At 37.9% G+C, this 15,864-nt stretch overlaps 2 long non-coding RNA genes across 2 annotated transcripts in view; one reads left to right on the top strand and one right to left on the bottom strand.

Annotated features, from left to right (window-relative positions):
• Positions 1-14,012, bottom strand: part of LOC146505235 (uncharacterized) — a 32,183-nt gene extending 18,171 nt beyond the window's left edge. Inside the window, exon 1 of the long non-coding RNA XR_014877623.1 lies at positions 157-14,012. This is a non-coding gene — a long non-coding RNA (uncharacterized LOC146505235). The remainder of the gene's footprint in view (positions 1-156) is intronic.
• On the top strand, positions 13,949-15,243 carry LOC146505234 (uncharacterized). The gene is made up of 2 exons (XR_014877622.1): positions 13,949-14,683; positions 14,791-15,243. It is a non-coding gene; the product is annotated as an uncharacterized LOC146505234 (long non-coding RNA).
• Positions 15,244-15,864: the final 621 nt, after the last annotated feature.

The following is a 15,864-nucleotide window of genomic DNA, read 5'->3' as shown; positions in this document are numbered from 1 at the left end:
ATAAACGTATTTTATATTCTTTACATTATTTACATTTGATCTTTGACATTGTGTATAATGTCTATTGATTGTATTGTTTATTTTGTTATTTGTGTACAGCGCTTTGTCACTGCCTGTCTGTGAAAAGCGCTAAATAAATAAACTTTACTTACTTACTTTAGTTGTTCACACAAAGCATAAAGGTAAAACAAACAAACAATATATACAGTGTTATCTTCATTTTAGATTTCAAAAAGTATTTGTGGCTCCCAGTGTTTTCTTTTGCGTGGAAACTGGGTCCATGTGGCTCTTTGGGTGTAAAAGGTTGCAGACCTCTGGTCTAGTCACAGATGACGTTGAAGTATGTTGGTCAGAATAATAATAAGTTTAAACTCCTGTGGTTGTTTAAAATGCGTAAATAAAAGAAAAGACATGCTGTTGTGTCACAATTGATCTGATTTCCATTGCTCTTTAAACAGCAGGACTCAGTTTGATCTATTTATTGCTGTTTTCAACATTTAGCTTCTCCGCAGAACAAATAAATGCATTTTAAAAATTATGTTTTTTCTTTTCAAACCATGTTAAAATCGGACATCTGTTTTAGCTTTAGCTATGTCTGCTGTAGCATCTTTCCAAGTGGAAGTGCTTTTTGGGACTCTCATTTGGAACTTCTTTTTTTTTTTTTTTTAAATATATACACGAGTATGATTTGTGTCTTCTATGACAGTGTCGCATTACATTTAGACAGATAGAAGATAACAGTTTCAGCACAACACTAAACAAAACAACATCCAGGCAACACTGCGGTGGCTTTCAAAAAAGTTTCTGTCCAGCAAAAGCTCAAAGAACATCTGTGGCAAGACCTGAACATGTCATTTCACAGATGCTTCCTATCCAATTGCAAACTGACATATTTCAAATATAAGGAGTGCTTCTAATACTTGGATGGAAATCCTTTCCGGTCAATCACGATGTTAACTCTAGAAAACTCAAGGCAGGTTTCTTTTCTCGACATGATCTGCTAGGCCTTTCCTGCAGTCACCGTGCAGCTTATTTGTGTCTTTCTGGATTCAGTTTTGCATTTAATAACTGAAACTGTGCTCTGTTCATTCGAGATGAGGTGGAAAAATTTTTTTTCAGAAAGCTTTGGGTCACTATTTATTTGCAATATGAAGTGCTGTCCAACCACTTTTGGCTGAATCTGAGCAGAGTACAGCCCGTTTCACAGTTCATCCTGCAGCTTCGAACAGCAGCCATATCATCAATAAACACTAGCAGCCAGTCTCTGCTTTAGATCCTAAACTGCATCTCTCTTTCTCCATACTTTTTTTTTCCAGATTATTTGCTTTTCTCTAGCGGTAGCTCGCCTCTCCAAATGTTATTTCTTCGGTCCTTCAGCTCATGGTTAACGTTGTTTTCTCCTTGGTTCCAGTCGGTCTCAGGTCTCGCTAAGTATTCATCACCTGTGTGTCTGACTCAGCTAGTTGCTCATCCATTTAGCTTTTCACCCAGCCATTCATGTCTGGACTTGGCCTCTTTCTCTCCACCCACCTGCTTGCTCTCTTAGACTGCATCCCTCTCTGGACTTAAAGGCAACCTCTGGATTCACTCTGCTCCAACAACTTTTATTCCTGGAAATCTCACCTGGCTACCCCTCCCTGGGAATCCCTCGTCTCCATGCACAAGTGTCTTCAAACAGTATAATCATAACTGCCTCCTCTGGATTTGTGATGATGATAATACTACTTTTCACTTTCCTAGTGATGGCTCTCTTTGAGACTTTAGTCTTCCCCTTGCTTACTAGTTGCTCCATGATCCCCTATTTCGATTACGTTTTTGTGTTTAAGCTGTTTTGAGTCTGCATTTGGTCCAAGGTTGTATTTGTGGCCCTCTGGACCCATAGATAATTTTTTTTTTTTGATCTCCCTCCCAAACATCAAACATCTGCTGTCCAGGCAAAAAATGTTTGGAGGTGTCAGTGGACAAAAATTCTCATTTTAAATTCAGGACCAAAATAGGTTTATGTATTATATTCTTTTAATACCTCCAGCTGTACCACTTCTTATCTCAAGCAAGAGGATATTTGGAGCAAAAAAATTGCATAGAAAACAATATATACACATACACATACAAAACTTGTATTTGGTATATGACAGGTTTCGAATGTGTTTGTTTGTGTGTGTTTAAATGTGTATAATTGTCAGTGTTGGGGAGTAACGGAATACATGTACCGCCATTACATATTTAAAATACAAAATATGAGTAACTGTATTCCGTTACAGTTACCGTTTAAAAAGGTGGTATTTAGAATACAGTTACTTTGTTGAAATAAATGGATTACACGGTGGTACTTCCCTGTTTCATATTGTGGCGGGTCAGGACTGTTTGGGTTTTGTTTGACAGCTACCTGTAGTTCCAGGCGGCAGCGTTATGGTTGCCATGGTTACAGGGTGACGCTCTCGCTCTGCGTGTTTCCTGGGTGAGAGAGCGCCTTTTTGTTGTTGTTGTGCTAAGCTAATAGGCAGAAGGCAGAATGTAGCTTCATGGGCAGTGTAGTCCGTGCTGCAGGGATATTGGACTGCCATACTCATTATGTGTCTGTGAGCGCGAGGTGGGAGAAAAAGTAGAGTGGAAAAGTACGAGTTGTCATCGAGCAAAAACGGGAGCTGGAAGCATGTAAATATAATAATAACCACTGCAGCCAAGAAGAGTGCCTGACGAGCCCAGTGGTAAGTAAGCTATTAAAACTCGACTGTACGCTTCGTTTGTGTTTTCCTCCAAAAACAATAAGTTCCGTTGGAGCAGCCTTTCAACGCCTCTCTCTGTCTCTCGCTAGCAAAGTTGACCCAGACAACAAAGTAAAGCTATTTTTCGGCTACGAGCCCGACACGGAACCCGTATTAGTCAGAGGTCCCTTTACTACAGTTCGGAGCTGTGGACCTTCAGTAATAGTAATAAATCACACAGCAATAGTACATTCATGTAGTTGTAAAAAGCATGATAATATGTTAAGTAATCCAAAGTATTCAGAATACGTTACTCTCATTGAGTAACGTAACGGAATACGTTACAGAATACATTTTAGGGCATGTATTCTGTAATCTGTAATGGAATACATTTTAAAAGTAACCTTCCCAACACTGATGATTGTACAGCACTATACTGAATGATGCAGTTTCACAGTATAACAGCAAATTCTCTAAGCTGTGGACTGTCACATAAGACTGTCGAAGGGAAATAACAAGTAAAACGCGCGCGCACATACAATGTCCCTGCTGCTTGTGAAAAATCACAGTCGATGAGTCAACATTGTTTCCGGTATTTTTATTCTCAGTCAGAATTCAGCTTACCTGCTGTAGCTGGTTTTATGCTGGTAAGACGTGCTGTGGTCCTCTTTCTCTCTCATGTTTAATGTAACAATAGAACATTAATGATGTATTGTGGCTGCTATTTCTTTTTCTGTTTTTAAACTATTATTAAAACCTGAGTTTTTACCTCAATTGTGGTGGGGGGTTTTTGTTGTTTTTTTTTTTTGTTTTTTTTTTTGTTAAACCAGCTCCAGATAATGAGTGTATTAACTTTTCCCTTAGACGTGCATTATGTGTTACTTATAATATTCCTGTGTGCTTTTATGGGAGAGCTGCATTGAAGGAACAGTCAAAAAAACAGAGAAATGAGCTCTATATCTAATCAGAGGAATATACTATGAAGGGAGTTCAACAAAGTCAGGCTTGTGTTAGCTGGCTCAGGAAAACCAGAGCCAGCTAACACAAAGATAACGGGTACCATAACAATGGTTATATCAACTTTTTCTGCAAAGCCGGGCTTTCTGCTTTCTGCTCTGCATGCTCACATAAAAAAGGGCATTTCATGCAAATATACTTTTTTTTTTTGTACAAAATGCCTACTCCAATCAGATATGATCAAATGATGATCATCAAATTGTGATAAGAACATAAAAACACAAAAGTAAAACACTGTTCCAAATAGGAAAAGAGGCTATTGCTGCAGAACATCGCCAATCTTGGGCTTTATTTCACCTATGAATAAATGTTTATTTAAAGTAGAAGGTGAAACATTTAAAGAAGATTATTAAGTGAGGGCACAGGTGCTGTAACCGAAGTTCTTGCCTTCAAATTAGCTGCTAGTATACAACATTGGTTTTTTTTGTTTGTTTGTTTTGTTTTTTTCTTTTGTTACAACCAAATATATACTTTAACACTCAGGAATGATAAGTTCAGCCCTAATTAATTATTTTGATCACTTTTCATCATTTATGACTATATGGATTAAAAAAAATTTATTGATTTATTTTTACATATGCGAGTGATTAGTTTGGTTAAGACAGAATATTTAAAGATGCTCATGTTAATGTAATTTATACATGACATTAAAGTCTGTTAACTTATGGAAGGTGTTTATTAAAGTATATGATAAAACTCAAAACATGCACAGCTACAGCAGGTGTATATTTTCAAAATTTAATTGAAGGATGTTGTACCTTTATTTAGACTTAGAATAAAATAGACATTGATATTGAAGTGTTTTTTATAACACAAACATTTCAAGCAAAAATTAAAGGAGAGGTCAAACAGCTATTCAGCTAGTTAAAAATGGAATAATATGTCATCTTCCTGTATCGATTTTACATCAATATATCAATCAATGGCAGTGCTATTAAAACATGTGTAACTAATCTTTGTTAGCTGACATTTCTTGCCAGAGATATGGTTACTGGTATTGATCTTTATAAGCTTCTGTAAGTGAAGCAACATCTAAAAGACCTTCTAAGGTCAGCATGAACAGTGTGTTTGATGATTCACATCTCCAAAATTGGATTTATAAAGGAATAATTTCTTCATAAGACAAAGGTCTTAGCTAAGGCCACTGTCTTAATACAGAGATGTGGGATTCTCACACGAATGTGCAATTTATGGACCTCAGCAATATTACTGTGCAAGACTCATAATTGCAGAAGTGCTGTGATTTTTATTTTATTTTATTTTTTAAGAAAACAAATTGCATTTAAAACAAATATCAAATGTAAAACTCCTGAAATCCCATCTGTAATAATGAAATTTAGTTTGAGCTTTGACAGTTTCACAAAAGATAAATGTTCTCTTGATATTGCTTGATATAGTAATTTGGCTGTTCAAATATTTGGGACTTCTTTCTCATATATTTTCAATTCATAATTAATAATGTTTCAAAGGGGACAAAAGGCCAGCACAAAGACTTTCTTGCTATAGAGCTATGCTCCTCTTGTTGCTTGGTCTTTTTCAGTTTTGTTTACTTCTCTTCAGTCCATCTTAAATAAGCTCGAGCCTTGTGATGACAGCCACGTCTCTGTTTCTTATTAATTATTCTAGTATATTAGTGTTTGCATGATGTAGATTTGCATTTGTGAATGCAGTGATGAATTACGTTCGCTGACAATGGCCTGTTGAAGTGCTCCTGGGCCTATGCAGTGAGTCACGTCTGTTTTTAATGCAGTTCTTCTTCGTGGGGGCCTGAAGATCGTAGCCATTCAGTACTGTTTGGATCCTTGTATAAGAACATTTTTCCAGATTCATTGAATCTTTCAATATAATTAGATATCTTTTGCTTTTGTTACCTATTTTTTTTCAAATATGTTGCTGCATTTTGTCATTATATTTCTGTCTTTCAAATAAAATGTAGATTTAATGAATTGTAAAATTTAAAATTTTGTCTTTATATTTTGCAGTGCCCGTATTTGTAAATGCAGTTGTATAACTCACATTATATAGTTTCCCTGCCAGAGTATTGTTCTGAACTTACCAGTGATTCATGAAAACTTCTCCATCTGAAGCAGATTGGCAACAGGAGGTGAAGACCACACCGGTCGCCTTTCCTACCAAACAAGACCAGGAAACTGAGGCTATGGGTTTCACAAGTTCACCAAAACTGGACAAAAGAAAACATCTTGAGTCTTGATTTGTGACATTCAGCTGCGAGGGTCAGAATTTGGTATAAAGACCATGAAACCATGAATCCCACCCTGCTATCAACAGTGGTGATTTAATTGAGTGAGGGATACTATCACGTCAGTATTGCTCAAAATCTCTGAACGTACCTTGTTGAGTCGATGTGAAGGTAAAAGAGGCCAAACCCAATACTAACAAGCTGTGCCTAATGAAGTGGCCAGTGATAATATATACTGTATATTATTGCTTTTGCTCTCTCATTTTGATGTAAATGCTTTTCAAATAAAAAGAACTGTAGACAGTTACATGTGCATTTTTTACTTGCATATGGAGCAGTTAGCTCTCTTATCTACTGCATTTTTCTTTTAAAGGAGAAACGTCTTGTATTTGCTCGACATCCTATAATCCCGATTTCAGTGTTTAGGCCAGAATATGAATAAAACCTGAGAAGTGAAATAGAGCTGCCATTTATGAGTTTCCTTCAGAAGCTGTCTCTCCACACTGCTCGGAAAGCCCCAATGCCTACAAACATAGCCAACACATAAATCATGTTTCTGATGCATTAACTGTCAGTCCCTGAACAAACTCTTTGGTGCTTATTGTCAAAAAAGGCTTTGCCTACATGGACTGTCTTAACACATTTCATGGTTCAGATATGAATAATAATTGCTGTGGCCAGATCAGCACTCCTGAACAAATGAAGAATGAATGAATGAAGCAGCTCTATTATTAAAGGGCTGTTAAATTTAAATCATTGAATCCAGAGCCACCACTAATACTGGACTACACCTTAGTGTCTGTTATGTAAATTGCCACTTTTTTCATGTTTAATCTGTTGATGATCAGCTGCTACTGTGATATTATTCCGTGTTAATTAGTTAATTCTCTGAAGATTTAAATGTGCAATGTCCTTGAATGTGTTTTGTGTGCCTTTTGTCAGTGGCCAGCCGAGTTGCCCAAGAAGAAGCTTCTCTGCCACTAAAATAGAAAAAGAGGAATACAGCAAACAACAACCAAACAAAAAAGTGTTAACTTTTCTTTTTTCCTGTCTTTTTTCTTAAAATTATGAAAACACACAACCAAACATTTTTTTTTCTTTTGTTAGTGGCCCTAATCCTTTTCTCTGCTCATATCATTTATGCCTTTGTGGTGTCATTACAATATTTACAGAAACATGTGACTTGATTTCCCATAAACTGTACCGTATGTACCATTTAATGAAGAATCCACTTGTGATGATACGACAGTCATTATGAGACTCGGCTAAACTCAGAAGCATCGTTCATATGACTGGAAAGAGCAGAGAACATAATAAACATTTTTGCTTATAAAAATGCTTAAATATCATTTAATCCTTTATTTGATCAGCTTGCAATACTAACAAAGCGCATGCAGTCTAACCTTTACTCCAATAATACCAATAATCCAGTCATCTCTTGGCCTTTACTAAACCATTGCAACTGTGTAAGAAAACCTGTCTACTAACCTCAAGGAATTCACTAAGTGGTATCTGCACTGGAGGGATGTATTAGCAGCATTTTCATATAGTGGACTGTGTCAGGGGAAACGGCAAAGCTTTTTGCACATAAAATGCACTGCTCCACATGGAACGAAGGAAAAAAGACAAAACAAAACAGAGAAACAAGCAGCCATGAGCAGGGCGGAGTCCCTTGAATTAAAATGAATTCAGCCTATACTACTTAAAAGACAACAGACCAGAAAAAGAAATGGAAAACTGATATTTATGTTGGCTGTCAGTTAACAAGAAAACCATCATTTGTAGGGTAGGTGTTGTACTAAAGGCTGCTTGCACAGGTATTCGCAATAGGTTTAAGATTTATAACATCACTAAAATTAAGCCGATCCGTTAGAGTACATACACTGTATTTGTTTTATAAAATTTAAGCTAAAAAAACTCAGTTAATGGAGGAATATAATTGATATATTTATTTAAACAACAAACGGTTACCGTTTGTAAACGGTAACCGTGCTTTTATGTTAGAATTCAATGGTGATGCTTATTAAAAGGCCAATTAGAATAATAATGAAAATGGCGAGCACTGATTGCATTATTACAGTACATTTTAGTCATTCCATGCACCCATGTCCATCTGCTCATCTCCATGTTCGGGGGTAAATATGGAGATGAACAGATGGATGTGGACACATGGGAGTTTATCAATAGCTCTCACTTAGACCTTCACCCCAGCCATCTTTTACACTCTGGCAACAATAGGCCAAAGATGACTAAATAGACTAATCAATCAACAGCTCAAAGTGACATTTTGCCTTTTCTGTACCCTCGCCGCTGTAATTCATCTATTCATACTTCTGTTGCTCTCACCACACAAGGCTCCAGACAGCCAAGAAGCTGAGGATATTGAGGTTTTGGGACAGGTCTGCCAGTATCTCATCTACACTTGTTTTCCTTTCTTCCTTTATTGACACAACATACAAAAATGCCCTTTCTCTGCCAGACTCCCCCCTCCTCTTTTCTATTTCTCTTCCACTTGCTTTCACTGAGGCCTAATTACATGGTGGACAGAGTAATCGATACAGGAGAGACTGAAAGTCCCCAGCAGGCAGCGTGAGGACCCTCTTAACTCCCTTCAGTCGACCCATACTTACACTTGTACACTAGCAAGTCATCTTGACTTTTTGCAGACATTAGACCCAGCCTTGCCTATTCCCATAGTGCACTGCATGACGCTTAAACAGAGGAAGTGCATTACACTTTACCCCCGGGCACAGAAAATACACATCTAATGGGGAAAAATTGTGTTGGGGCGGGGGCTGCTTACGTCATGTTCTTAATTTGTTGTTGCAATTTGCTGAACCCAGAACTTGTGATGAGCCACATTTATTTGTCATGTTATATTCTATAAATGCAAGTTCACAAAATAGTAATCAAACGAACTTCACTGTGTAAAACTTGGTGAAATGAGTCTGTGTTTAGAATAGATATGCGTGAGTGACAAGGCCAGAAGCTTAAGTAACTAAATTAACCAGTCTTTTTCTTTATAGCCAAACTCCCCAAACTGATTGCTTCTATTGACAATGAATCATTAAATGAGAAGACTTTGTCTAATGGCATTTATTTATTTTTCCTTTATAAAATACATATTAAAAGGAGAATTTCATTAACATGAAGACATGTTTTACATTTCCAAGTCCAGTCTGAAAATATATAAAAAAAGAGAAATAAATGTGCGAAGGACAGTGTTAATTGAAACTGTAATATTTTTCAGCATTATAACACATAATAGAAAAGCCATTAATTAGCCGTCTTTGTAAAATACTTTTTGCTTCCATGGCAAAGCAACTCAGCCTTGTTTTTACAAGCGCACCTCTAATTAACTCAGGATGACCTTTAATGTAGGCAGAATTTCAATAACAGTCATTTCAAACAAGACGCTTTACAAAGTGAAGCGTGATCTGCTAAATTTCGGGTAGCAAGGACAGAGAAGAGTATCGTTTTACAGGGCAGGGAAAGCTGGTAGCTTCAAATAAATTCACTTGGATACAATCACAAATGTTGTTTCAAGTCTATATGAATCTAACTGTGATGATGTGTGCAACAACTCATGGTAGGATTTGGTCAGATTATCTATCTATAATATTTCACTTTTATGGCTGTAGTGTGACACAGATGTGGGGCATTACGCAGCCGTTATCTCATGAAATTAAGGCTTCAAGATACTCAGATACATACGATTATGTGTCTAATTGATTTAGAGCAGGATATATAATACTGTCTCACTGATGTATCGCAGATTACATAATGTGGGATCAGTAATTAATTTTACTGCTGCAGGTTTTAGCCCATGTTGCCATAGAAACTTCAGCCACACTGATTTGCTTTTTTTTCTTTTGACTTTTTGTGGTTCCTGTGGTCTATAAAAGTGTTGCCAAGCTAATATTTTGTACCCATATCTCAAAAGACTGTACAAATGAGGCTGGTGGGGATATCAATAGTTTCCAGTGATTTGGCAACAATCAAAAGCAATGTGTGTACCAAGTTTATGACAAAATCATCCAGTAAAAAGGACATCCACAATATTGACAGAAAAAAACATGCTGTCATACTATAGGTAAAACAAACACAACAAAACGGGGAGCTGAGACAAAAGAGAAGGCGAAATGCTGGACATGGAGGCTGACAGAAACTGGATCATCCTGAAAGACTTTTTTTCCCCTCCGGTGTCTAAAACTGGTGTTATTCCTACAATCATTGTTCTGCTTTTTGAAAGGAGTAGGACAGTTTTTACTGCAATGAGTGGGGTGTGAAGTAGACACAATGGAGCATAATGATTAGTGATTAGGTTAACTGGGAAGTTGGCTTGGATACCGATCCCTAATAGAGCTAACACAAAATTTTCTATAATCCTTAAATGTAATTATCCTTAAAAGCAAAAGTAGGGGGTCAGATTCAGCTTACCAGACCAAACTCAACACTGTGGAAGCACATGCCACTAAAAAACAAATATGTGACCTTTTCATGTCCGTGTTGATCGCAACAGCGTTAGGAAGAATAATGACTAGCCAACAAGGCCTTCTCACCAGGGGATCCTCAGGATATGTAGGTTTTTTGAACTTTAAAATTCTTTATGACACCCCAAACCTGTAATTCATAAAACAGAGAAGGCGCACCCCCAAAGCAGGCACACTCTCCACTTTGTGTTCAAATGCTAATTGTTTGTGAAACAGCCAATCACTAGCTATGATATGATGAGAAATATTCCAGTTTTAACCGGTTTCTTCTGCAATAATATCGGCCCAATTCATCAATGTCTCTTTGTCTATTTTTGGCTCGAGCGATTCCAGTTTTTCATCTCAGTAAATCATTGATAGTAAACCCCTTCCTTCTCATTTGGCTCTCTCCCAGCCCTGGCTTTGTTGTGGGCACATCTTGAAGGCTTAACGTGGGTGTTCTGACACTACAGGATGAGAAGAGAGCACAAAGCCAGAGCTAATTAAAGTAGGCAAACTTCAGCAGCCTTGTCTCACTCTCATTGACCTTTATCAAAACACTGGCATTCATGTCGGGCAAATGCTGGCACATTCCAGCGAATGCAGTGCAGGGGAAAGGGGTAAACAAACACAGGCTCATTAGATTGCAACAGAGACCATCCTATCACCCTGGCAATCTTGTGATACTTAACACACATGCAAACACACTCACCCACTAGGAACTTTAGGATGTAGATGGGTTAATGGAACCACCACTGAAGCCCGTAAATTAGAAGTCACATTTCACGTCGCCTGATACAAACAACAAAAAGTAATCAAACAGCTTGAAGTGCTTAATCATATATCATTCATGGCTGAAAAGCTTGTTACTACAAATAATTATTTTTTGCTTCAATTGTTACAAAGACGATCACTGATTTGACACAATCACTGCGTTGCAGATCATTCACGTCCTACCTTAGTTATCGGGCAAAATGTAATCCCCTACTTTTTAAAGAGATGCCTTCAAGTTGGACTGGTTTGATAGGCACTTCTTAATTACCATACAGTCAAAGTGTTCCCACAAAATCTCAATAGGATTGAGATCCAGTGCCTGAGCTGGGCACTCCATTATAGATAGAAAACCAGCTGACAATTTCTATCCAAGTAGCTCTTGCATAGTTTGGAGCTGTGCTTTGGGTCATTGTCTTGTTGTAAGAGGAAATTGGCTCCAATTAAGCACCCTCCATAGGGTATGGCATGGCTTTGCAAAACGGAGTGATAGTCTCATTCGTTGTAACTGTGCCTAGAATGTAAGAGTCCTAGAGTCGCCTCTTTGCTGACATTGATACTTCTTTTTCCTGGCAGCATTTAATCAGGCTGCCAGTTTAGCGCTTGAGAGGCATACGTTTCTCAAAGTAGAGATTGATGTTCTCTTGCACATCTTTTCTTTTTGTTCTGGTTGGAGCCATTTGGTGATGTTCAGTGTTGTATTCAGAGATGGGCAGTAACACGTTACTGTAATCCGATTATTTTTCTCAAGTAAAGAGTAAAGTAAAGGACTACTATTGCATAAAGGTAATTAGATTACTGTTACTTTCCCGTAAGCACACTGCGTTACTGCGTTACTAAACTAACTACCATGATTTTTTTGCAGTGACGTAAGCGAGTGCCACGTTCATGGCAACAGCTGTGTGCAGATCAACAATGGATAGTATAACGAGTGCGGGGGAGAGTATGACCGTGCAGCGTTTAAAGCGTGGAAACACTGACCTTACTTTGAGTTTGATTCTGTAAAAAGTGCCAAAAACATTAGCGTCTGTTGTTCACTGCGTGGGAAGAAAACTTCTTTTTACAGCAACACCCCCTAAACTTCCGAGCAAGCACAGAGTACACTGCCACAGGAATGTGAAAGTCACAGAGAAACTGCCGGATCCTTCCACTGACATGACGGCTGCGACACACCTGCCGTCATGGCAGGGCAAACCTCCGCCTGCCAACAGAACCGCTGAGTCTTTGATTTTATTTATTTTCTGCTGTGTTTTACGTGCATCTATTTGAAAGAGTCAGTGTAAACACAAAAAACTATTTTTATTTTATATGCTGGAATGTGCAGAAAATAGGTTTAAATGTTAAACAAATTTCTTCCAGTCAGAGAATGTTGCATATAATTTAATGTTTGCATTTTAAAAAATTAAAACTAATAAAACAAGTTTTAAAAAGAGACTTTTTCATTTGATTACATTTTATATGATGGATTATGTCACGGACCCGGCTCTGGAGGACTCGGGGGTCCGCGAGCAGTGGGGACTGTTGTTGTTGTTGTGATTATTATTATTTGGGGTCTGTGTCGTCTACTGTTCTCTGTCCACATTGGTATATAGGGCGTGTGGGTGTGTGTGTGTTTGCTTCTTGTCGCTACCCGATCCGTACCGGAAACCCGATTGGTAACCCGCATGCGCAAAAGGTGTCTACTTCCGGTCGAAGCGTTTTACGATAGTTACGGGTCAGAGTAACTGTTAAGATGTTAAGAATAATAAGTATCTCTTAACATGTTTCCAATAATGAAGCATTTCAATATAACGTAGACATATACTAAAAATAAAAAGATAGTTACGGATCAGAACTCCCCGATCCTTACTGCGCATGTGCAAAGTCGGACCGTACAAATCGGGTCTACCCGATCCGTACCGCGCATGTGCAGGGGTTTTCTTCTTCTTCTATTCGTTTAATGGCAGTTTACTCCCCAGTATAAGAGGGTACTGCCACCTGCTGACCAAGCGAATGAACCCTATTGTAAACCGAATTAGTGTCATTACAAACGTGTGTTAAATTTGATTTAGTAATAATCGAGTGTGTTTATGCTTGTCTGTGTGGAGAGGATTGATTGGAATAGTGATGATGATGTCCGGTATCACTGTCAATTGTCAGTAAACACTTCATCTGGCTGCTGAATCTTCACGTGACATATTACAAAGTCTGTATTATTAACTTTGTCATTAGGCACCATACTTCTTATTTTACGGCGCTGTTGTTCAATCGGGGAACGCTCTCTGTTGAGGAGAAAAGCATAAATTTGTTTGTATACGGATTATCCATAGTTTAAATGTCCCGGTAGTCGAAAAGGAGGCAGAGCTGTTGATTAATGCTAGGAGCTAACTGGGCGCTAACCATATCATTCAAATATATTGAATGTCGCAATGCTGGCAAAGAGAGGAAGTGACGTAAGATTTGCGCATGCGGGGTACCGATCGGGTTTCCGGTACGGATCGGGTAGCGACACTTCTCCCTCACTCGATAAATTTGTTAATACTTTTAGCTAAATTTTTTATCTATAAATGTAAGTTTACTAACAAAACACCATATTTCTGTCATTTTTTTAAGGATGTGGAAATGTACATACAGTCAATATCAGACTCCACCAACAAAAAGGCTCTCAAAACAATATATGTATGTGAATTTTTGCGTGTATTCTTATAATTGTTACTTTTTTCTTTTACCCCTGGCTTTTTGTGTTTATGTTCTGTTGTTTTGTATACTTCCTCTGTTCGTATGTTGTATACTCACTGTTTGTTAAATAAAGTTAAAAAAAAATAATAATAAAATTAAATAAAATTTAAAAAAAACAAAAACTTCTCCCTCACTCTCCCCTTTCCTCAGGGCTGTTTTACGGAAGTGCCTGCCGTGGGAAAGGCGTTACCTGGCGACTGTCGTCATCGGGAGTCCCTCCTCACTGTTGCCAGCCCACCTACAGCTGATTACCTGCTCAGTAGTGATGGGCTTTCCGGCTCTTTTTAGAGATCCGGCTCCTTTTAGAGATCCGGCTCTTTCGGTTCGGCTCACTAAAAAGAGCCGGCTCTTTTGGCTCCGAACCGGCTCTTCAGGTTGTTTTGTTGCTTTAATTAATTTATTATTAACAATAATATAAAATTATGCACAAACGGAATTACTAACGTAAAAAAAGTGGTTTTATTTATATATGTTTATATATAAATATATGCGGTTGCCCCTAGAGACAAAACACATACAAACTCCAAAACACATTTCTAGCATGAACTGAACTTCCAAAGCAGAGCTACTAGATCACTTAAATTACACAATTGAAAGCATGTGTGTATTGTTTGTGTATTTATACACAGGCACTCATATATATTTAAATAATTTAAAAACAATGTTCATTTACCTGTTACTACCACACACCAAATCCGGTTGTTGGTACTTGCTGGCTTGTGTAGCCACTAGGTAACAAAAGCTCAACACTGCACCCTAACATCCTGGAGCACTTCTGTTGTCTTTTGTACGTGTTTTGAGTTTTTATGTGCTTCTGAGTTTTTACGTGCTTCGGAGTTTGTACGTGTTTTGGAGTTTTTACGTGTTTTGGAGTTTGTACGTGCTTCAGGGTTTGTACGTGCTTCAGAGTTCGTACGTGCTTTGTCTGTAGGGGCCACCGTAAATATACTTTTATTTATTCACTCCACATAAAATGTAATAAATAAATTATATAATACAAAAATCAACTATTCACATTTCAACTTTTAACTATTTAAATTTTCAGCTTTTTCCTTTTACAAATTTAAAGTGAAACAACACAAAACACTGCAAACACAATTAAATATAAATTAAAATATGAAAACAAAAGGAACATGCATATTCTCTGTCATATGGGCCCGCATGAATAAACTTTCTGAATCCTTTATGATCTGCAATTGAAAATAGTTGTGGATGATTACTATACCTTTCTAATGTGACGTTGTTGTCCCTGGCTCTCTTTCTCTCCCTCCTGCTCTGTTCCTGTGCTACTGAGTGTAACTACCGCCCCTCCCCCTCTTCCCAGCGTAGAGCGCAAGGCTCGCATGCTCAGTGTTGCCAACTTAGCGACTTTGTCGCTATATTTAGCGAGTTTTCAGACGTGAAAGCTCGTATCGCTTTTACTCTCAACAAGCAGCGGGTGCTGTAACGCAGTCAGTTCTTCTTTTACTCTTATGCTGTTTTGTGGATCACAAGGTTTGACACTACTTATAAACACACACACACAAAGTAACTCCACCAGAGTGCCTATTTCGGGTCACTTTTGCCGGTCCAAGCCCGGGTAAAGGAGCAGGGTTGGAATTGTGACATTAAAAAAACAATAATTGCTAAAATAAATTTAATTTGTAGTTCTAAATAAATTCTAAATGCATTTAGGACGTTTTTTACTCACTTGATGTTATTTCTCTCTCCAACAACATAGATTACAATTACATTAGCATGACCAATTATGCAAATTAGGTGATGACGTAATTTAGCGACTTCTAGCGACTTTTAGGACAGCCAATAGCGATTTTCCTTACTGAGGAGTTGGCAACACTGCGCATGCTGAGTGAAGCAGAAAAAAAGTGCAAGAGAGAGGCTGAGAGAAAGAAAGAAAAAAAAAACAAAAAACAGGTGAGGACCCATCACTACTGCTCAGCTGTTGGTAATCATCCCCCCCTGGCTAGACAGAGGTATTTAA

The sequence above is a fragment of the Neolamprologus multifasciatus genome, chromosome 13 (genome assembly GCF_963576455.1).
Source record: "Neolamprologus multifasciatus chromosome 13, fNeoMul1.2, whole genome shotgun sequence".
Taxonomy (NCBI): domain Eukaryota; kingdom Metazoa; phylum Chordata; class Actinopteri; order Cichliformes; family Cichlidae; genus Neolamprologus; species Neolamprologus multifasciatus.
This window is presented reverse-complemented; position numbering and strand designations above follow the sequence as displayed.